Source organism: Odocoileus virginianus, chromosome 20 (genome assembly GCF_023699985.2).
Source record: "Odocoileus virginianus isolate 20LAN1187 ecotype Illinois chromosome 20, Ovbor_1.2, whole genome shotgun sequence".
NCBI lineage: Eukaryota > Metazoa > Chordata > Mammalia > Artiodactyla > Cervidae > Odocoileus > Odocoileus virginianus.
The window spans coordinates 23,100,262-23,124,130 of record NC_069693.1 but is presented as its reverse complement, the minus strand read 5'-3'; the positions used below and the strand labels follow the sequence as shown (position 1 = coordinate 23,124,130).

The 23,869-nt window shown below is 38.2% G+C and overlaps 1 long non-coding RNA gene across 2 annotated transcripts in view; it reads left to right on the top strand.

Moving 5' to 3' along the window:
* LOC139029892 (uncharacterized) overlaps nt 1-23,869 on the top strand; it is a 475,454-nt gene that overhangs the window by 358,382 nt on the left and 93,203 nt on the right. For both annotated transcript variants that reach the window (XR_011482172.1, XR_011482173.1), the window contains exon 3: nt 22,843-22,931. This is a non-coding gene — a long non-coding RNA (uncharacterized lncRNA). The remainder of the gene's footprint in view (nt 1-22,842; nt 22,932-23,869) is intronic.

Here is a 23,869-nt window from a genome sequence, read left to right as displayed (position 1 = left end):
GCCTCCCTTCTCCTCCCACCCAACCAACCCAACTAGCAGAAGGGACAAGGATTTGTCAGGTACTGCAGCCAAATCTACAACACAGAAATGAGACAAGCACCCAGACAAAGTATTTTTATAAAGAGGAATTCTACAGCAAAGTGCATGCTGGAAAAAAGAATACATGCATGTATTTAAATGAAAAGCTATTCATTTCAGTGTTGTTTATAATCCTGGAAAATACAGAAGCAAAGTAAATTTCCAACTATGAGAGATTCTTTAAATAAATGATGTACATCTGTACAATGGAATACTATGCAACCGTTACAGAAAGAACATTTAGGAATCTTGGAAAAGTTTCATGATAGATTTAGTTAATGCAAAAACGCAGGTTACAAAACAGACTAATTTAAGGCAGTCTGTATTCTGTTACATATGTTGTTGCCATCATGTGTTACTTCATGAAGGCTGTAGAGTGTTGGAGCTGAAATGTATAATTATATATGATTATAAATGTATATTTAATGTTTTCATATATGTATGTGTACATATAGCATTTTGATATACATATATACACATGTATATACATACGTGTGTGTGTATATATATATAGTGTCTGTGTATATACACATACACAAGGCCCTGGTGGCTCAGACGGTAAAGAATCTGCCTGCAATGAAGGAGACCCAGGTTTGATCCCTGAGTCAGGAGGATGCCCTGGAGAAGGAAATCATCCACTCCAGTATTCTTGCCTGGAGAATTTCTGGACAGAGGAGCCTGGCAGGCTGCAGTCAACGGAGTCGCAAAGAGTCAGACACGACTGAGCAACTAACATTTTCACTTTCGCATATATTATACTTAATATTTCCAGGTACATATATGGTCATATATAATTATACATTTAATATATATTTTCAATATACATTTATATTGATAGAAAATATTTGGAAAAATGTTGATGTTGGTTATCTCCAGAAGGGGAAGTTTGGCTTTGAGCAGTTTTAGGGTTTTTGAATTTTTATATAATATTAGAGGTTACTTTTCATTTATAGCTATTATAAAATATTGACTGTATTTCCTGGGTTGTACAATACATCCTTGAACCTATCTTACACCCAGTAGTTTGTCCCTCCCACTCATCCTGACACCTGTGTTGCCCACCCATCTCACTGATAACCATTAGTCTGTCCTCTGTATCTGTTGAGTCTGCTTCTTTTATGTTATATTTACTAGTTTGTTTTATTTTTTATTCCATATATAAGTAATATCATACAGTATCTTTCTCTGTATGACTTATTTCACTTAACATAATGTCCTCCAAGTCCATCCATGTTGCTGCAAATGGCACATTTTTGTTTTTATAGCTGAGTAGTACTCCATTGGGCTTCCCTGGTGGCCCAGTGGTCAAGAATCCACCTGCTAATGCAGGAGATGCGGGCTTGATCCCTGGGTTTGGAAGATCTCCTGGAGAAAGAAGTGGCAAACCACTCTAGTATGCTTGCCTGGAGGAACCTGGAAGGCTGCAGTCCATGGGGTCGCAAAAAGTCAGACACATCATAGCAAATGAGTGAAAGTACTCCATTGTATATATATAGCAATTTTCTTTATCCATTCATCTGATGAAGAACACTTACATTGTTCCATTTATTGGTTATAAATAACACTGCTGTGAACATCGGGGTGCATGTATCTTTCCAAATTAGTGGTTTGGTTTTGTTTTTCAGATATATACTCAGAAGTAGAATTGCTGGCTCATATGGTAGTTCTATTTTTAGTTTTTAGACAAACCTCCATATTATTTTCCACAGTGGCTGCACCAATTTATATTCCCACCATAGTATTCCAAGGGTTCCCTTTTCTCCACATCCTCACCAAGATTTGTTACTTGTAGAGTCTTTGATGATAGACATTCTGACAGGTGTGAGTTGCTATTTCATTGTGGTTTGATTGACATTTCCCTAATGGTTTTGATGTTAAGCATCTTCTCATGTGCCTATTGGCCATCTGCATTTCCTCTTTGGAAAAATGTCTGTTTATTTCTACTGGCCATTTATTAATCAGGTTGTTTTTTGTTGTTGAGTTGTATGAGCTGTTTATATGTGTTGGGTACTAGTCTCTTTATTATTCATATAATTTGCAAATTTTTTTTCCATTCAGTAGACTGTTCTTTCATATGTATATCTTCTTTGGAGAAATGTCTGTTTAGATCTTCTGCACATTTTTTATTGGATTGTTTGTTTTTTATATTGAACTGTATGAGCTGTTTGAATATTTTGGAAATTAATCCTTTGTCAGTTGCATCATTTGCAGATTTTTTTTTCTGTTGTATAGCTTGTCTTCTTGTTTTGTTTATGGTTTCCTTGGCTGTGTAATAACTTTTAAGTTTAATTGAAGTGAAGTGAAAGTCTCTCAGTCATGTCCGACTCTGTGCAACCCCATGGACTATACAGTCGATGAAATTCTCTAGACCAGAATACTGGAGTGGGTAACCGTTTCCTTCTCCAGGGGATCTTCATAACCCAGGGATCAAACCCAAGTTTCCTGCATTGCAAGTGGATTCTTTACCAGCTGAGCCACAAAAGAGAAGCCTTAAAGCTTAATGAGATCCTGTTTGTTTTTATTTTTTGTTTTTATTTCTGTTATTCTAGGAGATAAATCCGAAAATAAAAAATATTGCTGTGATTTATGTCAATGAGTATTTTGCCTGTATTTTCCTCTAAGAGTTTATAGTATTTGGTATTACATTTAGGTCTTTATTTTGAGTTTATGTTTGTATATAGTGTTTAAGAATGTTTTGATTTCATTCTTTTACATGTAGCTATCCAGTTTTTCTGGCACCACTTATTGAAGAGACTGTCTTTTCTCCATTGTATATTCTTGCTTCCTTTTTCATCTATTAATTGGCCATAAGTACATGAGTTTATTTCTGGGATTTCTATCTGTTCTATTGATCTGTATGTCTGTAGCTTTGTAGTATAGTCTGAGCATGATTTGGAGGGCAAATATGATATCATTTTTCTTTTCTTTGCCTATCTTCATGTTTCTGCAATAAATAGAAACTGTTTCTTAGTAAAAGTTTTTTAATGTATTTTTAAAGTATTTTAGTGGCCTAGGAGAATAAACCAACAGTTATATACTTAAAATCTGCTCCATAAAATAGAAATCAGAGAGCTAAAGAAATACTAAGTCAGCAGATGTTATTATAATCTGCTCCTCTGCTTTCTTACTCCTTTAGGGAACGTTCACTGGTGGATGCCTATGTTCTCTTATTCCCTGGGCACCCCATTCATTGGTAGTCACCCTAGGACCAGGCCTAGAGAGCTACAGGGAGAAGCCAATCTCAGGTTCCAAACTTTAACTCTTTTCACATTGGCATCAGGAAATGGGCTATCACCTAAAGTGACCCAAATGACCCTTTCCCCTTGGTCTAGAAATATTTGTGATTGAAGAAGGTAGGTCTCAGCACAAATAGAATCACTCAAAACTTTTATCAGTTCCTCTTTGCTGACTGGTCATTAGCCTTTTGTCTCTTTACTGATCCCACACCAGGACCTTATACCTTATTGTCATAAAATAGGTGGAATGTCCTAAAGGAAGCAATACCCAAGGAAGGATGAGAATAACATTGGTAAAGAATTTCCCTGAACTCATGGATATCACATGAGGGCAGGGAACTTAGTTTCTTCAATGGTTGTCTCCCTAGTATCAAGAATACTGCCTGACACATAGGAGATATCCAATAAATCAGTATTGAATGAATGAAACTAAACATTGAAAAGACAAATAAAGAACTTCATCTGGAGGGAAACACATAAGCCAAGTAACAGCAGACAATTCTTTGTAATTGTATCATATTTTTTAAAGAATGTAATACAGACATCTTTTTTAAAGGAGATAAAAGATCATAAAACAACGAGGGAAGGGAGACTGCAAAATTAAAAAACTTGAGGACAGAAACACTATTATGGAAATCACAGGTAAATTAGAATACCAGGACTAAAATGTGTCTAGCTAAAATAAAATTCTGATTTAAAGAAAATGCTTAAACTAATCATGTAGAGTGCAGAGAAATAGAAAATGTAATCAATGTGAGGGCAGTCTAAAAGTTATCCAACATAAAGATAACTAATGTTCCTGAAGTAGAAAATGCACAAATGAAAAATATGTCAAAGATAGAACAGCCAAAAGAATTCCCTAAAATGAGGAAATTATAACATTGAGAATAAGAAGTAAATTAATTACAGACTGGTAGAGAAATACTAGCCCTGAGCTCTATTCTAGTTAAAAACCAAAGAAAAATCATCTAGCTTTTTCTTAAATCTAAAATACAAGTCACCAGCAAGGGGATGGAGTGTGAGTCCAACAGCCTTTGGTTGTCTAAAGCAATAGTCATTGACAGAGATGCAGGTTACTCATTACAGGGAAAAGAAATGTGACTCCAGCATGGGGAAATCATAGAAAGGGTAAGTTCGTCTCATTTACAGATGTAGGAAAATAAGAGATACAATCTACGAACTTCAAAATTTTTCTTTAGAATTGCATTTAGGCTTTTTCATGCTTCGTTTTGCACATCTGCTGAATTTCTTCAAGGCACTGTGTTGGGGGTCCCACGGATTCTCATTTGGTTGTCTCCAAGCCTGGCCCCAAATCAGGCCAGTTAATCAGGTAGGGGGCCTCTCCAACTCCCCAGTGCCTTGCTATTTATTTTGCCTGATGAGTGTGCTCCACCAGACTTCCTAGCATGCGTAGTTGTTAAGAGCAGATTATAGGAACATCTTAGATACTCTTAAATTCATTGTAGTATCTTATTTGTGGAGCTGGCAATTGCTTCTTTGGATCAACCGCAGGACTCTGTTCTAAGAGTGGGGTTAATATTTCATGCAACCTCCTTTGAGCTATAACTATATGTCCTCATGCCTTGAGTTCTACTTGAGAAATAGCTTCTAGCGCTTGCCAAGTTTCTAAGTACAAGGAATAATGCTGCTGTTGAGAAGATCCAAACACCACATGAATGAGGAGGTGCCTTGAGTATGTCGTGTGAGGCCGTGAGAAGTGCAGCAACAAAGAAATCATTCAGTACTGATACCTTAGATTTCAGCAGCAAAAGTTTCCATTGTGTTCCTCACATCTTTGTCTTAAAATTATTTTCTCAGTGTAAAAGACACAATGTTCTATTGAATATGAGCTCTTCCTTTTCTACCTTTAAACTATAAATAGTGTATCGCTTTCAGATTATTAATATGTGATAAACTTTAAATACATTGTATACTGTTAACTCCAAGTAGGATAAAATACCCATTGGGCTTATTTATGGCTGATACATGCATCTTTTTTATATCTGGCAAAGAGAACATGATTGCTATCTGGGACTCAGTTCTCTGAAAATGCCCTGAAGTGTTTTCAATACCTTTGATAGGTTCATTGAGGCTACAACTTCTTTCCTACTTTAACATCTATGCAGAGTGAATTAACTCTAAATCTGTAAATGAAGATGACTAGCATCTTTAATGTGTAAAGATTATGAATGGGATGTGTAGACAGGGAGGTTAAAACTGCAAAGAAAACTGTATTATAATTAACTGAGAGGTATGAGATTGTCTCCCACTTAATGGTAGGACAAAATAGAAGAGAAGTAAAAATTCTTGGAAGCTGTCCTCTGAGAACACAATCACAACTTTCTTCCTCCATCAACATGAAGATTTTACAGCCCAAAAAAAGAATTCTGGGATTACTAACTCATTTGACTGAGACTATGATTACAACATGGTAGGTGGCTCAGTGGTAAAGAATCCGCCTGCCAATACGGGAGATGCTGGTTCCATCCCTGGGTCAGGAAAATCCCCTGGAGAAGGAAATAGCTAACCACTCTAGCATTCTTGACTGTGAATTCCCATGGTCAGAGGAGCCTGCCAGACTAAAGTCCATTGGGTCGCAAAGAGTCGGACACAATTTAGTGACCAGCTGAGCATGACGAATGACAAAGTTGCTTAGCAGGGAATTTCCAGCAATAAAAACAACTATCACCTTATTCTAACTGAGCAGAATATCAGGACAAATATTTTTATCATGATTGAATCTGAGGAAGGGATTTAAATCATCATTTATCTAGAAAGAGACAAAACAGCACCCGAAAATTTTCTCTTCTAGACAGAAAAATAGAAAGACACATCTCTCTTTTCAATGTAAGCATAGAAGATGAATTTAAAGTAGAAAGAATCAGAAAAACATCAGTGATTGCTCTCCCTGCTTTTATGAAGCATGCTGGTGGCCTTCAGACAGAAATGCTTTCATTGGGTGACAACTACAAAGTGAATAAAGTCATGAAAATTTAATTCATCCTACAATTTTGAGAGTTAGTCTCCTTTATAAATGGTGGACCCTAAGGAAAACAGTATTATAGTTTTGGATTTTAATAACGATTTCATATAGCAAGTAAGAAAGACAAATAGGATGCCACCGAGAGCTAAAAGCCACAGAGAGTGGCCTTGCTGTGGGACTCTGGAGCCACAGTGCTGCCCTTGAGAATGATTCATCATCTTAGGCAAGGTTGGTATTAAGTAAATCTGGGGTGACTTTCAGTTTATTATGAAAATTAAATATTTTCATTAGACAGAAAACAAGGACATCAACATGCAGTCTGCTGGCCCTGAGATTTATCTTGATTAAAATGCTGAGTTTGTATCAACAGTGTTTCTTAAGTCAACAAGTATTTGTCAAGCCCTTAGCAAGTCCTTTTTGCTAAACGCCAATAAAGTATGAGGTATAATCACTCAAGGATCATACCAGTATGTTTGATGAAAACAATTCAGCGTATCCAAAAATACATTGTGCAGTTTCACCTAGTCTCAGTTTCTATAGAATCTTTGCCTTATAAAACTTAGTATTTTGTGCATATCTCACCTGTTCTAATCATCAGAAACGCCTCCTAAACTTTGAGCAATATAAAGGAGAATGGTAAGAGTATAGTCCTAAAGACCGACTTTTCAGTTTCTGAAAATTGCCTTGATTTAGCCCATATGATGAGACGTTTGTGCCATCCCCAAAACCTGCTTTCCTCTCATGTAAACAAAATTTTCCCATGTTCTGGGAAAATTTGACATTTGTCTTTAGTAGTTGCCCTGTGAGAGACTAAAAATATCTACTTTTGAAAAAGTAAGTAACTAACATGCAGCGGAAGTATGGCAAGGTGATTTCACATTTAAGAACCAAAGGTATAAAGAAGGGGTATAATTCCCTTACAGTTTATTGATTTCAATATTATGCAAACCTGCACCATGTAAATAATAATACTATAAGAAATACAGCCATTGAAAAACAATTATCATGCCAATGCCCAGTTTCTTAAATCAAACAGCACAACCAGCTGGATCAGAGAATATATATTACACAGTGTGCTGTGTTAGAGGGAAAATAGCTTAAAAACAGGGCATGGAAGCATCATTATCTAATAAATCTCCAATATTATCCTTTGCTGTTCCCACCTGTCATTCTTTATTGCAACTGACTTTTGAGTTAGGTATAGAATAAAAGATGTTACCTATAGATTAAGTCCTCCAAAGGTCTTACTACATTATTGAGCAAAACCATACAGTGAAAGCCTGGATTATGCATGGGGAGCTTAACAAACTAGACTTTCTAGATGTAGAACAAACCTCCACAAGATTTCCCAGTAAGAGATGACATGTGAACTTGTCCCTGAGTACCCATCAACCATAACCACCTGAGACGTCATCAAATAATAATTATGCCTGTAGATTCTGAGACTTTCCCTTAGTAACCTAAGGTGGTGGGAGAATATGTATATACATACACACATGCATATATACACGTGGAAGATTTCCTATTAAGATGACATGGTAAATTCACATATTGACTCGCCTCCTTTGCTCTAACATATAAGATATAGAAAGAGAAAAGTTAATATATGGGTGGACTTAAAAGCACAATAGATCTCCCCACAGACCAAAAACAGAACAGAAATACACCATGATGAGTGGCACTAAAGCCATGGATTCACCAGCCTTTCCAACTGGAAATAGGCAGTGGCAATCTGTGGAGTAGCAGAGACTAAATCTTCTTCTTGAAATATGAGAAATTAACAGACTCTGTGATTGAATCCAGAGTCTATGGGAGGGTTCAAGAGAGGACAATTTAAAAATAGAAGTCCTACCTACCTACTGCCTGAAGGTCCAGCTTTATAGGGAACTATAGACATGGGGAGGTAAAAGGACAAAGGTATAGCTTCTGGAGAAATGCAACAAAACTCTGCAATTTCAGTGACTGGCCCTATGCTATTTCCAATATTGCAATGAGGCAGAAGTCTAAAAATGCTATTATAGTAATATCTTGGTGCTGGCCTGATGATCCAAGGGCTGAGCAGAAAATCATATATAAAACTAAACAGGGAAAGGTTGAACTTAGAGAAAGAAACAAGAAAAAGCCTCTTCCTATAGACCAAAATTTCAAACAACTTGAAGATATCTAATGTCAGTAAGCAAGCAAAATACACAATTAGAGTATGAATTTTCTATAGATTAATATACTGAAACAGTCTGGCAGAGAATTAAAATTAGTATGTTTAAGGTATTCAGTGATTAACAAGTATTACATACATTAAAGATGAACATGGAAGAATATTTTTTCAGTGAATGAGAAGCTATGAGCTGGAAAAAGAGAAATAAAGCAAAAAATGGTTTAATATGAAAAAAAAAAACAATTAGAAATCCAGGCAGTCAAAATTTTTTAATCATTATGAAAATGATCTCTACATTTGATACACACAAATACACACATACACAATTAATAATTCCTAAGATAGCAGATGGCAGAGTAAATTGATGTGCACTCATCTTCTCCTGCAAGAACTCCAAAATTACAACTCACTGCTGAACAACCGTCAACAGGAGAATGTTGGATCTCATCAAAAAAAAGATGCCCCACATCCAAGGGCAAAGGAGAAGTCCCAGCAAGGCAGTAGGAGAGGCGAAATCACCTTTAGAATCAAACCCCATGTCTGCCAGAGACACTCAGAGGGATCAAACAAACCTTGTGCACACCAGGACCCAGAGACCCCACAGAGACTGAGCAAGAACTGTATCTGAGTGTCTCCTGCAGATGTACAGATCAGCAGTGGCCTGCCACAGGGGCAGGGGCTCTGGGTGCAGCAGACCTGGGTATGGCATAAGCCCTCTTGGAGGAGGTCGCCATTAACCCCACCATAGAGCCACCAGAGCTTACACAGGACTGGGGAAACAGACTCTAGGAGGGCACAGACAAAATCTTGTGTGTACCAGGACCCAGGAGAAAAGAGCAGTGAGCCCACAAGAGACTGGCCCAGACTTGCCTGTGGGTGTCCAGGAGTCTCTAGCAGAGGCGTGAGTCGGCGGTGGCCTGCTGCAGGGTCAGGGGCTCCGAGTGCAGCAGTGCATGCATGGGACCTTTTAAAGGAGGTAGCCATATCTTCATTACCTCCACCGTAGATTGGACTCAGGTCAAATAACAGGGAGGGAACACAGCACTGCCCATCAACAGAAAATTAGATTAAAGATTTACTGAGCATGGACCCACCCATCAGAACAAGACCCAGTTTCCCCCTCAGTCAGTTTCTCTGATCAGGAATCTTCCATAAGCCTCTTATCCTTATCTGTCAGAGGGCAGACAGAATGAAAACCACAATCACAGAAAACAAACCAAACTGATCACATGGACCACAGCCTTGTCTAACTCAATGAAACTATGAGCCATGCCATGTAGGACCACCCAAGACAGACAGATCATGGTGGAGAGGTCTGACAGAATGTGGTCCACTGGAAAAGGGAATGGCAAACAACTTCAGTATTCTTGCCTTGAGAACCCCATGAACAGTATGAAAAGGCAAAAGGGTAGGACACTGAAAGATGAACTCCCCAGGTCAGTAGGTGCCCAATATGCTACTGGAGATCAGTGGAGAAATAACTCCAGAAAGAATGAAGAGACAGAGGCAAAGCAAAAACAACATCCAGTTGTGATGTGACAGGTGATAGAAGTAAAGTCTGATGCTTTAAAGAGCAATATTGCATAGGAATCTGGAATATTAGGTCCATGAATCAAGGTAAATTGGAAGTGGTCAAACAGGAGATGGCAAGAGTAAACATTGACATTTTAGGAATCAGTGAACTAAAATGGACTGGAATGGGTGAGTTTAACTCAGATAACCATTATATCTATTATTGTGGGCAAGAATCCCTTAGAAGAAATGGAGTAGCCATCATAGTCCACAAAAGAGTCCGAAATGCAGTACTTGGATGCAATCTCAAAAATGACAGAATGATCTCTGTTCATTTCTAAGGCAAACCTTTCAATATCACAGTAATTCTAGTCTACGCCCCAACCAGTAATGCTGACGAAGCTGAAGTTGAATAATTCTATGAAGACCTACAAGACCTTCTAGAACTAACACCCAAAAAAGATGTCCTTTTCATCATAGGGGACTGGAATGCAAAAGTAGGAAGTCAAGAGATACCTGGAGTAACAGGCAAATTTGGCCTTGGAGTACAAAATGAAGCAGGGCAAAGGCTAACAGAGTTTTGCCAAGAGAACACACTGGTCATAGCAAACACCCTCTTTAAACAACACAAGAGAAGACTCTACACATGCACATCACCAGATGGATTGATTATATTCTTTGCAGCCAAAGATGGAGAAGCTCTATACAGTAAGCAAAAACAAGACCGGGAGCTGACTGTGGCTCAGATCATGAACTCCTTATTGCCAAATTCAGACTTAAACTGAAGAAAGTAGGGAAAACCACCAGACCATTCAGGTATGACCTAAATCAAATCTCTTACAAGTATACAGTGGAAGTGACAAATAGATTCAAGGGATTAGATCTGATAGAGAGAGTGCCTGAAGAACTATGAGCGGAGGTTTGTGACATTGCACAGGAGGCAGGGATCAAGACTATCCTCAAGAAAAAGAAATGCAAAAATGCAAAATGGTTGTCTGAGGAGGCCTTACAAAAAGTTGAGAAAAGAAGAGAAGCTAAAGGCAAAGGAGAAAAGGAAAAATATTCCCATTTGAAGGCAGAGTTCCAAAGAATAGCAAGGAGAGATAAGAAAGCCTTCCTTAGTGATCAATGCAAAGAAATAGAGGAAAACAATAGAATGGGAAAGACTAGAGATCTCTTCAAGAAAATTAGAAATATCAAGGGAATATTTCATGCAAAGATGGGCACAATAAAAGACAGAAATGGTATGGACTTAACAGAAGCAGACGATATTAAGAAGAGGTGGCAAGAATACACAGAAGAACTATACAAAAAAGATCTTCATAACCCAGATGACCACAATGATATGATCACTCACCTAGAGCCAGACATCCTGCATCACTCCGAACAAAGCTAGTGGAGGTGATGGAATTCCAGCTGAGCTATTTCAAATTCTAAAAGATAATGCTGTGAAAATGCTGTACTCAATCTGCCAGCAAATTTGGAAAACTCAAAAGTGGCCACAGGACTGGAAAAGATCAGTTTTCATTCCAATCCCTAAGAAAGGCAATTGCACACAATTGCACTCATCTCACATGCTGGCAAAGTAATGCTCAAAATTCCCCAAGCCAAGCTTCAACAATATATGAACCATGAACTTCCAGATTTCAAGCTTAATTTAGAAAAGGCAGAGGAACCAGAGATCAAATTGCCAACATCAGTTGGATCATTAAAAAAGCTAGAGAGTTCCAGAAAAAATCTACTTCTGCTTTATGGACCACTCCAAAGCCTTTGACTGTGTGGATCACAACTGTGGAAAATTCTTCAGGAGATGGGAATACCAGATCAGCTTACCTGCCTCCTGAAAAATCTGTATGCAAGTCAAGAAGCAACAGTTAGAACTGGACATAGAACAACAGACTGGTTCCAAATCAGGAAAGGAGTATGTCAAGGCTGCATATTGTCACCCTGCTTATTTAACTTATATGCAGAGTACATCATGCAAAATGCCAGGCTGGATGAACCACAAGCTGGAATCAAGACTGCAAGGAGAAATATCAAAAACCTCAGATATGCAAATTACACCACCCTTATAGCAGAAAGAAAAGAAAAACTAAAGAGTCTCTTGATGAAAGTGAAAGAGGAGAGTGAAAAAGCTGGCTTAAAACTCAACATTCAGAAAACTAAGATCATAGCATCTGGTCCAATCACTTCATGGCAAATAGATGGGGAAACAATGGAAACAATGACAGACTTTATTTTTTTTGGTGGGGGGGCTCCAAAATCACTACAGATGGTGACTGCAACCATGAAATTAAAAAACGCTTGCTCCTTGGAAGAAAAGCTATGACAAACATAGACAGCTTATTAAAAAGTAGAGACATTACTTTGCCAACAAATGTCCATCTAATCAAAGCTCTGGTTTTTCCAGTAGTCATGTATGGATGTGAGAGTTGAACCATAAAGAAAGCTGAGCACCGAGGAATTGATGCTTTTGAACTGTGATGTTGAAGAAGACTCTTGAGAGTCCCTTGGGTGGCAAGGAGATCCAACCAGTCTATCCTAAAGGAAATCAGTCATGAATATTCATTGGAAGGACTGATGCTGAAGCTGAAACTCCAATACTTTGGTCACGTGATGCGAAGAACTTACTCATTGGAAAAGACCCTGATGCTGGGAAAGATTGAAGTCAGGAGGTGAAGGGGATGACAGAGGAGGAGATGGTTGGATGGCATCACTCACTCGATGCACATCAGTTTGAGTAAACTCCAGGAGTTGGTGATGGCATAGGGAAGCCAGGCATGCCACAGTCCATAGGGTCACAAAGAGTCAGACACGACTGAGCAACTGATCTGAACTAAACTGAAGATAGTTTGTGAAGCACTCATATATGTCTAATGTGAATTTCAGAAAAAGAAAATAGAAGTAGGGTATAGAATATTCTATTTATAATATTCTAAACTTCTATTTAGAATATTCTAAAATTTAAAATGTAATTTCTAATGTCAATGCATTGTAAATTTAAAAGAAGCTAAATAATGCCACATCAGGCACACTGTAATAAAACAACAGAAAAAAATTTAAACATTGAAAGGCAAATTATTTGAAAAGAAATGAAAATTAGATTGAGCACAGACTTCTCAGCTACAGCAAGAGATACCAAAGACAATCAAAATGCTAAAAAAAATCATCAGCATATGTTTTTCTGCCAGCTAAACTATTGAGACTAAGCAAAATAAAGTTCTTTTTAATTATATATAAAGTAGGAGTTAAACACTTTCAGAGCTTCACTAACAGAACTATTAATAGAACCTAGGGCTCAAAAAACATCAATAAGAAAAAAAGAAGTAAAATATGCCAATAAATGTAATTGTTTATGTTTTTAAAATTTTTGTGTTTAAATTAAAATACTAGACAATAATGACAAGTTGGAATAGGGAAGATTTTGAAGAATGAAGTGTGTAAAGTATTGTGCCATACTCAGGAACATGATAGAAAAATATTTTATTATAAAAATCTACAGTTAAGTTTATGTTTAAAAAAATAAGTATAATTTTTAAAACAAGGGACATACAATCCATAGTTCAAAACCAGTCCAGAGCAACATGGCCAAAAATTGGCTCTTCGAAAAGCTGAGAAAATAGAAAAGTCGTTATGTGGCAAAATTGATGAATAAAATAAATAAGATGTTTAAAAACAAGTGCAGTGAATGGAAAAGGGACTTAACTATAGACAGATTAAAGTTTTTTTTAAGATTTTAATATTCATTATTTTGTGCCAATTTATGAGGGAGATTCAAGAGGGAGGGGACCTATGTATACCTATGGCTGATTCATGTTGTTGTTTGACAGAAAACAACAAATTCTGTAAAACAATTATCCTTCAATTTAAAAAATAAATTAACTAAAATATATATAATTTTTTAAATACACCAAAATGCATATATAGAGACACTCATTGAAGCTTCACTTTTAAATAGAAAGAGAAAAAACCACTGTATCCAGCAAATGGGAGACTAGGTAAGAGAGCTATGATATAACCCATGATGGAATACAATACAGCCTTTAAAAAGGAAGTGAATCTGAGCATCCCTAAGATACACCGTCAAGTGAAAAATACAAAGTGCAGAGGAAGTAGTTTAGTATGGGTCCTTTGAGTAAAGAAAAGAAAAGCTGGATGGATTATATATATTGGATTATGTATATCTTATATATACATCTTGATCATATAGGTAGGGAAAATGTTTCTGAACAGATAAATGAAAACGACCAGCTGAGAGAAGTGAAAGCCTATTTTTTATTTTTTGTCTTCCTATTTTTATGTTGGATTTTCTAACCATGTGATAAAATACTTTTTATTTTCATATCCAACAGAGGGCTTTTAGATAGTATGTCTATAGACCATTTATCTTCTTCATATTTTAATAAATGTATTTCAAGTGGTCCACAGTTGCTATATCTGTTGCTGTCTACACTACCCACTTGTAGTTAGTATGCGACCCTGAAGAAGATGACCACGTTGAGTATGAGGATATTCTTATTAGTGTAGCTTCATTACGGACTGATGGACTGTATAGAACAGGAGTTCTATAGTGTCCTATCTAGTGGGATCTTTTCAAATGAGTAACAGTTTGAATTTTTTGAAGTGTATTGATGATATTGATTTTTCTAGCAGACATATTTGTTTTTGTATTTATTTATTTGGCTGCATGGGGTCTTAATCGCAGCTTGTGAGATCTTGGATCTTCTATCTTCCTTACAGCGTGTGAATTGTTAGTTGTGGGATCTAGTTCCATGAATAGGGATCAAAGACAGGCTCCCTACATTAGGAGCAAAGGGTCTTTTAGCCACTAGACCATCAGGGAAGTCCCTAGACATGCTTCTTTTTATTTTTCCTAAACTGTTGAAAATGTTGTTAAGCTCAGTGAGGGCAGCAATTGTTTTTTATTTGTTTTGTGTCCTTTTTGGGTGACTGTAGCACAGTGTTTAACACAAAAGGAGAGCTCAGTAACTGTTGGTGAAAGAAATTAAATTAGAAGCTGAAGGACTTTCTCTTCCTTCCTTCCACTGGCAACATGTTTGCATTGGCAGATTAAGTATCAGATTCATTGATTTAGCAAATGTATATGGCATATCTTTTAATACATAGTATTCTTTAGAGTAAGGGTTCTCAGACTTCTTTTCTTGAAAGACCAAAATCCTCCCACCCAAACAATTGGGAGAGACAAATAAAGGATACCAAATATTTTATTTTGCCATGTAAAGTTATTTTAAAACATCTATTGCAATCTACCATCATAGTGTGCCATTGCTAAAAAAAAAAAAAAGGCATTTAGCAACAACAATAACAACAAAAAAAGGGAAGCTGTAATCTCAGAATAAAAGCCAGTTCTTTAAGTATTTATAGTTAGCACTCCTTTTTTTTTTTTCCCAGCTTCAGCTGGTGAAAACTCCAATCAAAGATGAATGTTATTCCATGAGCTGTGTGTAACCTTGGCTGATAGGCTGTGACCTCAGCCTTCCTGAGGTTCAAGTTGCTTATCTATAAAACAGAACAGTAATAATGCCCAGATCAAGGATAATTATGAGGATTAAATTAGGTACTGTATGTAAGTAACCTACCAGTTCTGGGCACAAAGCATTCCGTTAATGTTAGCTATTAGTATAGTTGCGGGTAATGATATTATTATCTTGAAATCACCACTACAGAGGCTAAGAGGAAGCATAAGACTTCCTTTCTGCACTTTAAGAATTCAGCATCTAACTGGAAAGAGAAGCAAATGTTGAAAAAATGCCCCACAAGTGATATGAATGATGAGGGACATAAAGATGTGGTCAGAGCCTGGAGGCAGTGCAGTGGACTCAGGTCAGACTGGGATGAGTGGACCCAAAGATACCTGAGTCTGAGTCAGCCAGGATGGAACGACACCCTTTTTCAGGTTTGGAGAGAAATGAAAAGGGCCTGTTTGGTTGAAGCGCTTCTGCTTAGAACGATGAAAGCACTTCAGTGCCCAGAATCTGTCCTTGTGGCTTATAGCCTAGACTTGGTCATTATTGGACACCATGTAGCCACATAACTCAACCCTCAGACACATTCAATTCAAAGCCACACTCTTTCAAACATCCATGCCTGGGCAACACCCTAGAAAAATTCAATCACAGCCTCTTGAGTGAAGCACAGTGGGACAGATCATATTTCGTGAGAACTTCTTGAGAGAAAAAGAACATAAAATCACCATCACCATCAGCAACAAAATTCCATGCTTAATAGTTCTTTAAAATGAGGACACAAATCACACAAATTACCCACATTCAGGTCCCTTGTTTCTGAGATGTCTTCAAGGGTCCTGATTGTGACACGACTTCTTCCCTCCCCACAGAATATTCTATATCTCCCAGCACCTGCCAGGACTCATAGGGCACCAGGAGCATGTCGGGCCTCCAGAGCTTTGGCCTCACTATCTTAAGGACAATCTGTGTCTGGTCCTAGGCATCCTTTTCTAAACTCCCCACCTGTTTCTAAAGATTAGCCTTAGAGTGGATCTCTGATCTCTATCCAGCATGAACACACTCCACAGGACAGAACCTCTTAGTAAGTGGCTGATCAGCCTTATGCGATTTTAACACCTGCCACCATATATATGCACACCCTAGTCATGTCCACTTGGAACATGAGCCACCATCCTGCATCTGTCAATCATCAAATATTTATTGAAGGACCTGTGTGTGCTTGGTCCTGAACTGGGTGCAGTGGGGAATGGAAACACTCAATTTCTGCCCCAAAATGAGCTCAGCATGTTGGAAATATTAACAAAGAACAATTGAGAGTCTCAAGGCACATCCCTCATCCTTGCTAAGTTTTTGCTTTTCCTGGGTTGTACATTTTTTTTTAGGTACCTGGGAGGGTTTGACAAATCTCTACTAAAATGAGGTGTATGAGGACTTGCTTCAACAAGAATTGGGGCAGAGTGGATTCAAATTGATTTTTTTAAATAAATTATGATGTGGGAAGAATCTCTGCATCATTAGTCATTAGGAAGATGTAATTTAAAAATCACAAGGAGTTACTTGTAGATACCTAGTCAAATGACCAATCCCTAGTGTTGGCAAGGAAGTGGCATCCATCACTGATGGGAATGCAAAATAGTATGCAAAACCACTCTAGAAAATATTTGGGCAGTCTTATAAAATTTAATATATAACCAAAGACCAAGCAATTTTACCCCCAGGTCTATACCCATGAGAAATAAAGGCATATACCCACACAAAGATTTCTACCTGAATGTTCACAGCAGCATTTTCACAGTAGCTAAAATGTTGTTGTTATTGTTGCTGTTCATTCGCTAAGTCATGTCTGATTCTTGGCAACCCGGCGGCCTGCAGCACGCCAGACTCCTCTGTCCTCCACTATCTCCCGGAGTTTGCTCAAATTCGTGTCCATTGAGTCGGTGCTGCTATCCAACCATCTCATCCTCTGCTGCCCCCTTCTCCTTTTGCCTTCAGTCTTTCAGCATCACAAAGTGTGAGCAGCTGAGCCGTGCTTCTGCTGGAGGCGCAACTGTGGTACATCTGTAGAATACCATTTACCAATCAAAAAGAACCAACTGCTGATACACAGAATGACAAAGATAAATCTCAAAAGCATATGCTAAGTGAAAGAAGCCATTAACAACAAAAAAAATTGTTTTTTGCATTACCCACTTTATATTATTAATACCCTCTGGGGGGAAAAAAACAGAAATAATTGGAACCAAAAAAGCTCAGTGGCTGTCTGGTCTGGAACCCAGAAAGGGAGAGTGACAAGAAAAGGGCAAGAAGGAATTTTTAAGGGTGACGGAAGTAGTTTTATATCCTGATTGTGATCATTCTGTGATTGCTCACATTTGTCAAATTCATTGAGCTGTATACATTAAAAGGGTAAATTTGCCTGAATGTAAATTATACCTCTTAGAAGACTAACTTGTAAAATAGATAATTTTTTTTAACTAGCCAAATTAGGAGAAAGAATGCATTCTTAGAATAAGGACAGGTGCCAGGTTAGAAAAGACTAAAAGGAAACCATAACTAAAGAGCTTTTCACCCCCAAAGCGCAGTCAACCCAGACCTTTAACCCCTGTATCACGTCTGCGGTGGTCCTGAGCCACCTCCAGCATTGGATGCTGTTCAGAGCCATGCTTCAGCACGTCCGTGGAGCATTCCTGAGCCCACCCTGTGGCAGCTGCCACACTGTTAGTCGTTTCCTGCCGCTCTCCATCCTCCGTTGTAGGAAGCATGTCTTCAGGGCCGGCAACCAAGTCACACTCCAGGCCTCCTGCTCTGGGTCCCCAAGGTGATCCCTAACCGGGGGGAGAACGCCGTGTTTCAAGTCTCACCAACCCTTCATTTTAAAACAAAAGCCTAATGAAAGGGCAGGTGTGCCCTGAGCCCTCTGTGATTAGCTTTAATTCTTGGCAGAGTGTGACATGCTTATTCTTCTGAATGAGCACAGGGCACAAGGCATTTACCATGGTACTAATTGCTATTGGATGAGAACAAGCAGCCCCAGTATGTGGGCATGAAGCAAGACAAAACAGATGCCAAAGTCATTCAGAGCCATACCCTGCATTGGGCGCTGTGCCGGTGGCTGAGAACCCGTTTGTCTAAATGTCAGTCTCTGTTTAGGGTATGAGAAGTGAGCCTAGAATCCCACATGATTCTGGTTGAGTAAGTGGGCAGCTGCACACCCTTCCTCCTCCCCTGCGATACAGTCAGCACTTGCATCAGTGCTGTTCTTTATACTTACATCAAGTTAGATGGGAAAATAATGTACACATTAAAGTCTTTCCCCCCAGACTTTGCAGTACATGAAATTTCCTCTGTAAGAGAATGATTGCTCAAACAAACCACTTGTAGGCCAAGTTTAATTCATATGTTGTTCTTCAAAAATGCAAGTCTATCAACTCTACTTCAATTAAAAATAATAAATAAATAAAATACAAGTCTAAATCTGCCTAACACAATAGAGTTCAGTGTCATTTATTGTGGGAAAAAAAATGTGTGTACATCCTACTTCTTTATGCTTCTTCTTGTCTTCCCAACAGTCACCATAGACAAAGGGAAACAGAATTAGCTAATAAACCAAATCTTCTGAAATCTTCCAAGTATAGTAATGGAAGTCAATCATAGAGCTAACATCACATCCAATTTTATCAACAGATATACCAGACATGGTGATAAGGGACTTTACGAATTGAAAAAAAAAATAGCCTTTCTGTGCTTCTTAATTACTTTTCCTATAGTTAAAAGGAAAGCTCTGGAAGAAAGAAAATGAGGAAAAAGTTCACTTAATGAATGTTTATCACCTTAAAGATGAATGGAAACAACTTTGCTAGGTCTTTCAGCATCTACTTGGATGGACTGGATCTGCTCTTAAGAGGTTAGCTCAGTGCTCTCTCAAGGAACCCCAGGCTGGACCAAGCCTGCTGGTGGAGATCTTTAGCAGGCAGAGGGATGCCAAGTACAAAGGTGTCTGGGCAGGTGGTCAGGGCTCGGGGGTGGAGGAGTAGAGGGGGGGAGGCATACCATGATACCTCCACCTGATGTCATATAGATTTATCTGCTTTGTATGAAAATGACCCACATTTTAGTGAATATCCTATTTCAAAACTGAGATGCTAACTATGTATGAATCTCTGAGCCTGATTAGTCATCACTAGGGACTTCTCCATGTGCCCAAATACCACTTCTTCCAAATCTAGCCAGAATTATCCTCCCCACTGAAACTTAGCTGCCACATTGCCAGGTTTATTAGGTGGGTGTGTTTCCTGATTAAGGAAGACAACCCCCAAGACTCTGTGCCAAGTTTCATGAGCGTTGTAAGTACCTAGACTTTGTGCCCCTGAACCCAAGATGGTATTCCTCTCCTAGAAGCAGAGGGGCATAGTGTCACAAGAGGAATAGATAATCCCTTAAGTGCTTGGAGTCTGTCTTTGCATCTGTAAAATAGGGACATGTGGATGCATAGTTCTCCTTCTTGAAAGGTCTGTGGAAATTCTAGGTAATAGCAACTCCCATGATGCTTGGCACCTCATATCTATTCATAGGTTTCTTGAATTTCAAAGGGGGGAAGAATAGGCATTACCTTGTAAATAGGTTTGCTTCAAAAAAGAAATGTAGTCATTTTTTATGTGCAGTAATTATACCCCCCCCCCAAAAAAAACCCCAAAATGACAGAATTTGTGATGATAAGGTTATAAAAAAACTTGGAATTCAGAAAAGAACCCAGTCTGAATTGCCTACTGGATGCAACCTAGCAATAGTCAAAAAGTTCAATGCTGTGAGTATTGTCTTTGCTTATAGGACCTAAAGGTTACATTTGCATTTGTAATCACTGCCCTGTCATGCTTTGATAAATTGGAGAGCAGCTGGATCTTTCTCTTTAAGAACTATATTCCCTTCACTGTAAAAAGTAAATGGGTTGTTTTCAAAATTGACTACTCAGTTGCCATATTTTCTCCCTTCTCTGTTGGGAATTGATAAAGTGGTCAGAGTTGGGAAATTCCCGCTGAAAAATGAAGTGGCTCATGTGACACCTACACCCAGAAGCTGTTTACATTTTCATCATTGTCCATGGAAACTCTTGCTCTTCCTTTCCGCAATTTGTGCTTTGGCCAGCAAAAGTCAACTTCCATGAGGACTAGAATCTGAACTACCTTCTTTTGTTGCCAGTCAAAATGCTAGAAAACACTTGCAAGCATTTTTATATAAATGCCCAGAAACTTCCATTAAAAGTGGCTGGTCTCCATTTGGGACAGAAGACTGACCAGGGAAATTCCAGAAGGGCTGATGAGGTCATGGACCAGAGTTTCCAGGGTGATGACACAGAGATTTCCTCACCTCTTTTCTAAAGCAACTCTTAAAAGTACCCAATACCCCACAGGCTGATGGGAGTGATCAAAATCACTGTCTTCCAACCCCCATAATCAAAGCACATCAGTTGTTTTCTTTTTTAATACTTCGTATAGTCCCAAATTTAAATGGTAAAAGAAAGGTTTTGGTAAAAGCCTTTTTCCCCAAAATGCCCTCTTCCCCTCCCCATCAACAATCACATGGTTTTTGCTTCTTAAACAGTTCTTCAGAGTTGTTTTATGCATTTATCAATAAGCACAAATACATACAGGTATGTATAGTTATGTATATTTTCCCCTTTTAGTCATAAATGGGAGCACGCCATACAGACAGTTTGGGAGGGTTTTTTTTCATCAGTTGGAGTATATTGATTTATAGTGTTATAATATTATCAGGATACAGCCAAGTGATTCAGGTATTTCTTTAGATTAGTTCCCATTATAGGCTATTTCAAGATAGTGAATGTAGTTCCCTGTGTTATAGTAAATCCTTGTGGCCCATCTATTTTATATATAATGTATCTTTTAATCTGATACTTGTGATTTATCCCTACCCCCTTCTCCTTCGGTAACCATATATTTGTTTTTCATGTCTGGATCTGTTTCTGTTTTGTATATAAGTTCATTTGTATTATGTTCTTAGATTCCACAGCTGATAATATAATATTTATTGTTCTCTGTCTGACTTACTTCACTTAGTATGACATTCTCTAGGTCCATCCATGTTGCTGCAAGTGACAAATTTCATTTCTTTTTATGACTGAGTAATATTCCATTGTGTGTATATGTTTGTATACATATAAACATACATACATACATATATACCACAACTTCTTAAACCAGTCATCTGTTGGTGGGCCCTTGACAGTTTCCATGTCTTGGATATTGTAAATAGTGTTGCTGTGAAAATTAGGGTACATGTATCTTTTCAAATTAGAGTTTTCATCTTTTCTGATGAAAAATTTCTGAATCATATGGTACCTTTACTTTTAGTTTGTTAAGGAAACTTCATATTTTTGTCCACAGTTCTACACTGATTTACCTTCCTACCAACAGTGTAAGGGAGTTCCCTTTTTTCCACACCCTCTCCAGTCTGTATTATTTGTAGACTTTTTGATGATAGCCATTCTGACCAGCGTGAAGTGATACCTCAGTGTGATCTTTATTTGCATTTCTCTAATAATTAACAATGTTGAGCATCTTTTCATGTTCCTGTTGGCCATATGACGTCTTCTTTGGAGACATGTCTATTTAGGTCTTCTGCCCATTTTTGATTGGGTGGGTTTTTTTGTTGATATTGAGCTGTATGCAGAGATATGAAGAAATGAAAATTCTTATAATCTCTTAGAGGGAATGTAATTTACTGCAATCACTTTGGAGAGCATTTTAGTAATGTTTAACAAAGTTGAAGATGTGCACATTCCACAGCCCAGCAATCCCACTGACAGCTGTGTGTCCTAGAGAAGGGCTCACACAAGAGTGTAAATAGACACAAGCACATATACACAGCTGTGTTTCCAGTAGTGGGGCTTGTGGTAGTGAAAAATTGTATGCAAACTAAACATCCACCCAAACAAGAATGCTTGGATCCATTGTGGTCTTCTTACTATAATAAAATAATTAAAATCAAAGAATTAGATCTATAATTTCAACATAGAAAAAGCTCAGAAACAAATGTTGAGTAAAGAAAGCAAATTGTGAAAGAATGTGTAACCTTTAAATGCATTTTTAAAGCATTATGTATTATTAGTAAACATACTCACCTACATGTAAGAAAGTATAAAATCTTTCCCAGGAAGAATATGGTTCTGGCTCCAGATTTCCTCCTCCAGGGTATCTTCTCAACCCAGGAATCAAACTCGCGTCTCTTGCATCTCCTGCATTGGCAGGCAGTTTCTTTACCACTAGCACCACCTGGGAAGCACTGTTTACAGAAATCACTTATTTTTCTTTTGATCCAGCATCAGAACTATATACAGTTTCTTGTAACTCTTTACTTTTTGCTTTTTCATAGGCACTGATTTGGAAACTGAAACATCGTGGATGCTCAAAGGACAACTTTAATCCCTGCTGTCCTCTTCTTCATCGTTGATTTTAGAGAGGGTGAGTACCACTTCTTTCTAAACTCGTTTTTTCTAATGTTTGCTTTGGTGTCATGGACACTCTTCACCAGTTGTTTCAAAAGGTTTAAAAATTGCCTCAATAATCCAGGCATGTTCTAATTTCTGCTTATATGCGTATATGTCCAGCAGGACTTGAAGGAGAAAAAAGTTACCAAACCACACAGAATTGTGACTACAAAAGGCAATGTGACTAGATTTTGCTTCTGGTTCTAACTTCCCATGTATAACTGGCTGTGTGACCTTAAGAAAGTTACTTAATCCCTCGATCTCTTCCTCTGCAAGATGAGAAATTTGGGCTGGATTATTCTGAGGGTATTTCCCTAAGCTCTTTAACGCTCTAGGCACGTGGAGATTTAAAAGCACTGATTTAAAGCAGTCCTTCCAGAGTAGGATGAGCCATCCTTCTGCTTCTGTCACTGGGGTGCTTACTGAAAATGTACCTTCCAGAGTCCTTCCCAGATCTACGAAGTGAGAATCTTGAAGCTAAAGAGCAAAAACCTGCCTTTTCAGCAAACTCCTCAGGTAAACTGGATATACAGTAATGTTTGACAATCATTTCTGGCCACATGTACACTCAGTTCTGTGAGATGTAATGAGCTAGCTCTGAGCCAGGCGGAAACCAGCTGGAATCATTTTGTATTTGCAGTTGAATTGACAGGGTCGGCATCCGATGGCTCTTTTATCCTTGGTTTCTTGGCTCTGTACCTTCCCTTTGGCAGAGTCCTCCACTCAGCGGTTCACTGGCCAGATCTAGGTGTCGTGTGTAGGCTCCATAGCTCCCCTCCCCTTGGCCGCAACTGAATGGGAGTCAAGTCCTTTAGGAAATGATGGTTAAAGGATAGAACGTGCTCCCAGACTCTACTCAAAACAAGGTCTTGTCAGTCTTCTCACTCTCAGAGACGTCACAGTCATCACCGC